The 6,124-nt window shown below is 42.1% G+C and overlaps 1 pseudogene across 1 annotated transcript; it reads left to right on the top strand.

The window, feature by feature from the left end:
- Nucleotides 1-290: 290 nt before the first annotated feature.
- On the top strand, nucleotides 291-4,536 carry LOC309891468 (zinc finger CCCH domain-containing protein 11A-like; annotated as a pseudogene). Its single transcript has 7 exons — nucleotides 291-344; nucleotides 546-665; nucleotides 1,445-1,568; nucleotides 1,999-2,201; nucleotides 2,789-2,908; nucleotides 3,446-3,526; nucleotides 4,526-4,536. The product of its transcript is annotated as a zinc finger CCCH domain-containing protein 11A-like (transcript).
- Nucleotides 4,537-6,124: the final 1,588 nt, after the last annotated feature.

Here is a 6,124-nt window from a genome sequence, read left to right as displayed (position 1 = left end):
CTTTACAGAACTTTAATATTTAGTTAGTTCATGTAACAGCTGATTTCAAGGCTTTGCTCTTTTTGAGAGACTGATAACTTGATTTGATTAACTGAAGAAAGCTGGAAAAATGTTCGTTCCTCATTATTTTTCACTTGTTACTTTCTTTCGGGTTACTTTTAAAAAGAAGATTTCACTGACCACAAGCCAGTAGAAGACTTTCAGCCCAAGCAAGGGTGAAGACAGCTCTCTCCAAGAGCAGAGGAAGTCCCTGTGGAGAGAACCCGAGCTTGTTAGCAGAACTCGTCGGCATGTCTAAACAAGGAGACGATTGCTACTTCTATTTCTATTCTACCTGTACCACGGTATGGCTGGCTTTCCTTTGCTTTGCTTTTTTTTTCCCCTTTTTTTCAGGAAGGAGTAGATTAGGAGGAGGAAGCGCACTGGTCTTTGGTTAACTTGAGAACCAGATAGATTGTGAATTCAGTTGTAGCACCATTAGGCAGCAGCATGGCCATTTTTGAGGCTGTACTCTATTTTCCTTGTTGGTTTCCTTTTGGTTCCAGGGAGACAAATGTGCCTACCGCCACTGCGAAGCTGCTCTGGGCAATGAGACGGTCTGCAAGCTGTGGCAGGAGGGTCGTTGTTTCAGGAATGTCTGCCGATTCAGACACATGGAAATTGACGTGAGTGCCTAACAACGTGTTCTCAAAATAAATCCGCAAAAGCATTTTTCAGTGCCGTAGGTGTACTGATTGTGCTTTTGCAGGATAGATTTGTTTGCTTCAAAATCATACTGGTTTCTGTTACCAAGAGAGGGGGTGGGAGGAAGCAGAGGGAAATAAAATCAATGCCTTAGGTATGTCTTAGCAAGATATTTGTTTATTTTTTTTTATTAGATGCTGACAGTTTTCTCAAGAGATGCAGAATAGCTGTTAAATAGACTGCTAAAACCTGCTGGAGCAGGGGGGTAATAAACAGGCTGTTCTATCCTCATGGGAGCAGGCTTGATAATGAACTATCAGGTGTCTTCTGACCCACAGTCCTTCAGATAACGCTGTTGTAGCTGCCTGGGGTAGGAAGTGGGGAAAGTTAAAGGTGCAGCAGAACTAAGTCTCCAAGAAGTAGTTCTAGACAGGGTTAACCTAGGCAATTTCAGATGTTCTTTTTCCCTCTGAATAATCCTAGTATAATCCTAGGTGTATTAGTTTAAGCCACCCTCAACTGATGTCTGAGAGTGCCTGTCTTCTCAAACTGAGTGATGACCAAACTAAGTGTGCATAGTGGTTACAGCTTATGCAAACTTTGTGAATATGCCCAGAAATACTACACTTAACTGAGAAACTGACCTTTGGAATGATGTTTCAGCACTGTGTTGTGACAGCTGTCACGATCTGGAGCTGTGCATCTCTTTGCAAGCCTCAGGTGCATGTTATCACGAGCTTTTCTTTCTTTCTGTCTTCAGAAAAAGCGCAGTGAGATTCCTTGCTACTGGGAGAACCAGCCGGGAGGCTGTCAGAAAGCCAACTGTGCTTTTCATCATGCAAAGGGACGTTACATCGATGGACAATTCTTACCACCAAGCAAGAGTGAGTTTAGGTCCTTTTTCTTTAAGCGCTGAAGAATTAATTTTGAGTATTACTTAGTGGGTGCCAATCCTGTAGGGGGCGTCAGGTAACTGTTCATTTGTGAGGGCAGGAAAAGGTCTGCAGTCATAGGTGTACTGCACCGAGTGTACTGCTGGTGTTTGTTTTCTGCTTTCGTGCTCAGCTTCTCTTTGCTTTGTGTGATGTTTGCCTTGCAGTTTGCTTCCTGTTGTTTCCTCTTTTGCTGGGTGGTAGGGAGATGTGGTGTTGTTGGAAGGGAAATCATTGTTCACGGTGTAAGCAGTGATGGGATGGGCAAAAGGAGATGCTGAATTCGTTGTCTGTGCGGGTTATCTGCCTTTGCTACCATCTCTTTGCATTGTGGTCAAAGTTTTAAACTGCCATATTACCGATGATCCTCGTCTTCCTCTAGCTACACTGCCAAGTCCGCCTGAGTCCGCGGACGATGATCTGAAAGTGGCTCAGATGTCACTGCAGCAAAACAAACTTTCTGTCCAGTCAAATCCCTCTCCACAGCTAAGGGGGTGACGAAAGTGGAAAACTCTGAAAATGTCCCAAGCCCTACACACCCTCCAGTTGTAATCAATGCTGCAGATGATGATGAAGGTGATGATGGTGAGCATGTTTTGGTTCTTGGAAGGAATTTGTGCTGTAAATGATTGTGTAAATCTTTGTTTCTTGAAGGAATTTGTGCTGTAAATGAATGTGTTAAATCTTTGGTTGTTGGAAGGAATCTGTGCTGTAAATGAATGTATAAATCACAGATGACCTGAGGTCTGACTAGCGATAGGGCAGGCAGTCTGGCCAGGTCACTGGTGGCTTTGTCTGGCAGTCAGTGGACAGAAGGTGAAACGTTGGAGGAAAGCTTAGAACCACTCCTGGCTTTAGCTGGTCTTTTGTGTAAAGTTCTATGTGAAACTAGGAAGGAAATTTCTTTTTTCTGTCTGAAGAGCAATGTGTCGTGTAGTAGTTAAAGCTGCAGAGAGAATCTAGAGTCCTAGATGTTTTGTCCTAGTGTATTCTACTTAGGAGTTCATCAGGTCAGTGTAGCTGTTTAAAAACAAACAAACAAACAAACAAACAAAAAAACAAAACAGCAACAAAGTTTTTTATATGAACCATGGGCTGAAGTGTCACTGCATGAGCTACGTAATCATGACCAACCTGGTCTATGCATAACTGAATCGATTTTTCCCCTTCAGACCAACTTTCTGAGGAAGGAGAAGAAACTAAAACTCCCGTCCAGCATCCAGCTGCGGAAGGCAAAAATGGATTACGGGTGATTTCCACTCGGAAAGGCAGTTCTATTACTACTAAACAAGGTATGCCAGCACCTTAGTAGGATAAATCAGAAGAACTTGACAGTTAAGTCAAAAGCAGCGTGGTGTAAAAACACAACAAAATGTAGGGGTGCTGAATGGAGTCGGTTATTTCCATGATCTCATTTCTGCCATTAATACCATCATGTGCCCATTGGGTCAGAAAGGTGAACTCCTTTTCTTTACTTTTGGAGAACAAAACAGGGCCACAGCATGGAGTTTAAATGGCTGCACGTGCAGCCTTGCAACCACTGTTGATAAGCCATATCTAACGATAGAGGGATCTAATATCGTGTAAATGGATTAAAATATGGATCTAATATCGTGTAAATGGATTAAAATTAAAACTACATTTTGAACCCTGAAGGATGAAAGGAGGGGCAAAATGCCATTGGTTCTATGGCTCTTTCACTTGTGAGGAGTGTTGACAGGCTTTATTCGAAATACTTCAGAAAGTTCCTGAGCGCTAAGAAGCCTGAGGACCTGTGGTCCTCAGTGAGTGCCTCTAAGCCTGTCTCACAAACTGTTTCCTGTTTTCAGAGGGCAATCTGAATTTTGGAATAAAAACACTTGAGGAAATCAAATGGCAGACGATGAAGGAAAAAAATAAGAGACACGGTGGTGAGTTAATATTGCCTACTTTCTTATCCTGTTCACGGCAGGTGATGGTGACTGGGAGCTGCTTGAGGGACAGACTTCCATTTTTAGCTGGGGGCATAAAGCAACCTGATTCTCAGCCAGCTGGTATTCTAAATGGGAGTTCAAAGGGCAACCAGAGGCAAATTAGTCACCTCTCTTCTTTACATGCTCTGCTTGCTGTATTTTTGACAGTAACAAATCATTTAAAGTTTTTTGTTCTTTGTGATAGTTTTTTATGTTGGGTAAACTTCCTTACGTTTTGGTTGCTCTGAACAGAAGGTTCTTCAAGATCTTCTCTTCGTCCCGTTGATTCTATGATTTTTCCTGCTCCAGAAGAGGAAAATGTCCGGACAGTGGTGAGAACTGTGACAGTGTCTTCCAAGAAAGGTAATAATGAATGCTTTTGTTTTGATTTCATTACTCCTAAACTGGAGGGTTAAGCAATAATTAAAACAATTCACCCATGTTAGCCTTCTGGTGCTGCCTTCTGTTCAAAACGTGCTTTTATGCTTAAAGTCCCTGGTTGTACTGGAAAGATTTGGTGCTCAGGTTAAGTGCAGTGGCAGGAGAAAAAAAAAAGTGTCAGTATGCCAATAGGGGGGTAACTGAAAAACAGAAGAGTAACGAGAAGAGCGAGCTGTAGAAGCCAGTGCTATATAAGAAGCAATTTCTGAAGCATTAAAGAGGCGTACAGTGGCAGGTGTGGACACAGTATGACAGGAGTTTGTGTATAAATTGTTTAGAGCTGTGCAAATGCCTTTTAAAGGGAAAAAAGTGTGGAAGTACTTTTACTCGTAGACATTCACCTTAGAAAGGAATATTTCTCAGCATTTGTACCTAAGAATATTCTGCTTGCTTATGCAGCTTTGTTCTGCACAAAGTATAGGTGTCAAGCAGACTCAGATTCACTCTCTACTATCTCAGCTGGAATTTGAAGCAAGCACTGAGACTATTAATATTTTTTTTCCATGTTAATTATAGTTAAAGTATGAGTTTATGTGGTTTAGCTGTCAAAACAGTGTCTGACTAGGGTTTTTTGGACGTGGGCTAACAGGATAATATTTCTGTTGGCTACTGGTTTCTGTGAAATAGAAAAAAAAATTCCCTTTTGTTTTAGGGGAGGAACCTGTGGTTCGAGTAGATCTTGCTGATAGACAAGGAAAACGGAAAGCCTCCGCGGGTAAGAACTTTTTACGAGCTGTTACGTAGGTGCTGCCTTCTATATATGACTGCATTAAAGAGTATTTGTGATGTATGAAAGGAAAATACATTGCAGTGGAGATCTGTGTTGACTGCAGAAATGGCAAAAAAAAAAAAAAAAAAAATCATTTAGCAGCTGAAAGGCAATTCTATGAAAATATGCTTGAAAAAGAGAAGCTTATTGTTGACTGTTCTCAAACCTTCCTGCAAAGAAAAGTTCTTACAATATTCCTTGTTTTCTCTGAAGATGATGTAGGCAGCCTTCCAGTGAAGCGCAGCCTTGCTGAAAGGCTGGGGAAGAAGGTAGAGGCTCCGGGAAATGCTGACAAAGCACCCAAGAGAGAGACAGGTACTAAACGGGCATCTGGATTGGATTCCTGGGTTTTGTATTTAGTCTTTCTGTTTGTCCTTTTCCAGTGATGTTTCTTTTTGCATGTTGGCTGAGGTCGTAATCACTGGGATTCAAAGTTACCTTTCCTGTCTTGTTTTGAAATGTGAACCTGAAGTTGACATTATGCAGCCTCCCTAATTTGTTCTTTTTCTGTTTTGCAGTTCGAGTTCCCAAGTCTCTGAAGGACAGGCTGGGATTACCTCCTAAACAGACCAGTACTGAGAGAGGTAACAGCTAGATATTAAATATGCTTTCTCCTCCTTCCTTTCCACGAACTTGGACTGCTTTCATACATCCCTACAAACTAATTTAAACGAAAACAAAGAACTGACGCCTCTTGGTTGAGTGCTGAAGCTCTTCTGACAGCCACTATCAGAACTCTGGCTCTAGGCGTGTGTTTATTTTCTACTTGTGCCTTGTCGAGGTTTTTAGCTGCTTCTGTGAACCGTTACGTACAATTAGAATAGAACCACTGCCAGGAGCAGGAATTTGAAATGCAGTCTGAAAAAGTAATAAAGTAAAGCAGCATTTCTGTGTAGCAGTTCTCTCTGGATAGGGCTGGTCTTCAAAATACAAGTGGCTCAGAGGAGGAGGAGAATGTTGTTCTAAGGATATTGTTCTAAGATGCTTTATTGGGAACGCTCAAGATGAGTTTTCCTTAGTGCTCTGAGAAATTTTGGAGACTTAAAATATTGCTGGACTCTCTTTAAATGTTGGTGCTTCTCCTCATTTCTTGATGATGACAGGGAAGGCTGCCAAGCCGATGGGAGAGATCCATGTGAAAACACTGGAGGAAATCCGTCGTGAGAAAGCTCTTCAGAGACGCGAAACTCAAGCCAAAGCCGAGGCTGAAGGGCACGGTAAAACTGAAGATTCCAGCGCAGGGGCAAGAGCTGCTCGTGCAGGTCGCATCCAAACTTTCTCTGAAGCCTTGTCTGAAAAAAAGAATAATCGCTTGGTAGAAGAGAAGAAAAAAGCAGGAGAATGCC

This window comes from Aythya marila, assembly GCF_965140915.1.
Source record: "Aythya marila genome assembly, contig: HAP1_HAP1_SCAFFOLD_309, whole genome shotgun sequence".
NCBI classification, from domain to species: domain Eukaryota; kingdom Metazoa; phylum Chordata; class Aves; order Anseriformes; family Anatidae; genus Aythya; species Aythya marila.
The sequence above is the reverse complement of the archived record's forward strand: the minus strand, read 5'-3'. Positions and strand labels throughout refer to the sequence as shown.